The 2,756-nt window shown below is 36.7% G+C and overlaps 1 long non-coding RNA gene across 1 annotated transcript in view; it reads right to left on the bottom strand.

Moving 5' to 3' along the window:
- The window catches only part of LOC123052190 (uncharacterized), a 4,020-nt gene extending 2,064 nt beyond the window's left edge, over nucleotides 1–1,956 (bottom strand). The window contains exons 1-5 of the long non-coding RNA XR_006424514.1: nucleotides 1,662–1,956; nucleotides 1,254–1,577; nucleotides 642–688; nucleotides 239–376; nucleotides 32–146 (exon numbers count right to left, since the gene is read on the bottom strand). This is a non-coding gene — a long non-coding RNA (uncharacterized lncRNA). The remainder of the gene's footprint in view (nucleotides 1–31; nucleotides 147–238; nucleotides 377–641; nucleotides 689–1,253; nucleotides 1,578–1,661) is intronic.
- Nucleotides 1,957–2,756: the final 800 nt, after the last annotated feature.

Here is a 2,756-nt window from a genome sequence, read left to right as displayed (position 1 = left end):
AGAGGTTTGTTTGAAGATAGAGGATTCTTACCGAGATTGTTTATATCAGTGAAGATAAGATGCACATTCTGTTATGAAAAGTGATGGGGAATATCAGGAGAACTCCTTCATTTTTTACCAGCATGGAGAAACTACAGATTCCTACACTGGTTTGTAGAAAATAATAGTAATGTAATTTGTGGCAACAGGAAGATAAATTCAAACAGCTAGAAAACTACCAAATGAATCAATTCCTTACCTGCAGAAGTCAGGACTCATGTCATACTTCCAATGGCAGAAGCAATTCCTTTGTGATCAATAAACGACCATACTGGAACTCACAGTAGCTAAACCCATTTAATGATTTGAGGAAAAGATTGTAAATCCTACTTGTAATCTGCATAAGATGTTAGGTTATTGTGTAAGTTCCACCATAGATTTTTTTGTTAGATGCTAGTGCAGACTCCACAGTATTGTTCGATGAAGTAGATCTAGAAGCATGCGTCAATATTCTGCTACACATAATTGAACAACACAAATCTACTAATTTAAAGAGAGCATATTGAGGCGCCAACTGAAGAATATCACTATGCATAACCCATTTCTATAAACATGAAAATCACTATGAGGACACTTTGAAAGTTTAGCTGAAAAACCCTTACCATATTTTCTGTAAGTGGCAGCTATATATGATATCTGAATATTGTAACTGTGAAGGAAAGATCAACCAAATTATTGAAATCAAAAAAGATGATATGGACTCGATTATTACAATTGAAAGAAAACTTAATATGATTTTTTTGTACTAAAAAGATTATATACCTAGATCAGTTTCCAAATACAACAAATGAACTATATGCAGAAACATGTGTAACTCAATAAGCCATACATGAAGCTAAATATTTGCACACCCAAAAATACTAAGTTCTTACAAATATATCAAGAAAATATTATTTAGTCTAGATATGATTTTAAGAAATCTAGAAGTTGGAAAATATATTAAATGTCCAAAGTACAGCCAAATATGCGAAGTCAATAAGGTATCATACATTTTTCTTAATCCCAGAGAGAAGGATTATTTGTTAAAACATGCAGATAATCTGAGTTAGCACATACATGAAGAAACAACATACAGCATCTAAATCTGGAGAACATCTATATATGAAGCTTCTATAAACATTAAACAGAACTTGTTGGCAGTGATTGATTTCTATATGTATGTACCACGGTAGCTTACTGCAGGTTGGCACCAAAGAAGTAGCAGATTATCTTACCTGGCCCATTCTTCATCGCTTCCTATATTTCTTAATCTCATAAGCGTTGTGATGTGAAACACATATACAGAGCAGTTTTTTCCTTGATGAGAGATCACGGATAAAGCAAAATTATTTGGGGGCTCTCGGATGCATTCATCAAGGAGGAGAACAGAGGAGGAATTCATCAAGGAAGAGAAGAGAGTTACTTGCCTGTGGATGGGTGTACGAATCGGCCACAGATGAAATCGAACAGGGTTTGGGCGTTGGGATAAGATCACCCTTCCTTCACTCCATTGCCTAATTACTAATTAAGTTTTTTTTGCTGGATCCGAGCTTCCCTACCTGGAAGCAGCGAAGGTATGAGCAGAACATGGTCAATAGGAAGAGTTGGAGATGGATTGGATGGGAATCTGGTTGAACCCTTACTCCTTGGACGAATTGCAGCACCATGCGGATCTTCAAAGTGGATGATGGATGAAGTTACGAAGGGCGACATGAAGCGGCGGAGGAGCTACAGTAGCAACGTGCCAATTGCAATAGATTAGTTGGGGGATTGGGAGCGTATGCCAATGGCAGCATATCGGGGGGATTGGGAGCGTGAGCACACTTTTGAGGAAGAACCGACCTAGACTTTTTTTTGCAGGATCTTGAGGTTTTCTAGTTGTGTGGTAGATTGGTTTTTCCTGTTTTTCAGGGACCATGGACATATGGGGAAGAGAAGGGATCGCTAAGCACACATGGGTGGAGAGGCGTGGAGGAGTCTCTTTTAATGTTTTTTCAACGGCTCATTGATGGTTAGATGTTATTAGATGCGTAGATCTACACCGTAATAAGTTGGTCCCACCAGATAAATGGTTCCTAATTACTGATTAACGTGGGATTTTTTAGGAAGTCTGTAATTAATATAGGTATATATAGGTATAGATATAGATAAACAATTTGTATAGAAAGACAGTGCAAAAAGTTTAATAACCGTTTGACGTTCCAGTAAAAAATGTAAAATCGCGCACTACAGCCAAAGTTTCTGTCCTGCACCGTACAGACCAACAAGCAAAGTAAACATCCTAAAGGCAAATCTTGACACATTATTTTTATTTTTAAACTTTATAAAAGCACACAACAGAAATAAATGACTCTCTAAAACTTCTGGGTTGTCTCCCTGGCAGCGCTTTCTTTAAAGCCATTAAGCTAGGCATATAGTGCTCAAGTAATGGATCCACCCGGATCCCAAGGTATATCAAAGCCAATTTGAATCAACAATGATTTGTAATTTAGTAGTGATCATAAAGTAACATATATCATGAAACAATGAAGTCTAACTCTCTTCCTATGAATAGGCATGTCATAAAAGAACAATTCATGCACACATAGTAAAGGCCAATGCATAGTATAAATAGTTTCTTGCAATTTTTTCGTGTGGGAAACATAGAGAGGTGGAGATATAGTTCCTCTCTTGTAATAATTGCAAGTAGGAGCATCAAGCACATGCATATATCTATAAAAATCATCATGTGTAATAGT

Source organism: Triticum aestivum, chromosome 1A, assembly GCF_018294505.1.
Source record: "Triticum aestivum cultivar Chinese Spring chromosome 1A, IWGSC CS RefSeq v2.1, whole genome shotgun sequence".
Classification (NCBI taxonomy): domain Eukaryota; kingdom Viridiplantae; phylum Streptophyta; class Magnoliopsida; order Poales; family Poaceae; genus Triticum; species Triticum aestivum.
This window is presented reverse-complemented; position numbering and strand designations above follow the sequence as displayed.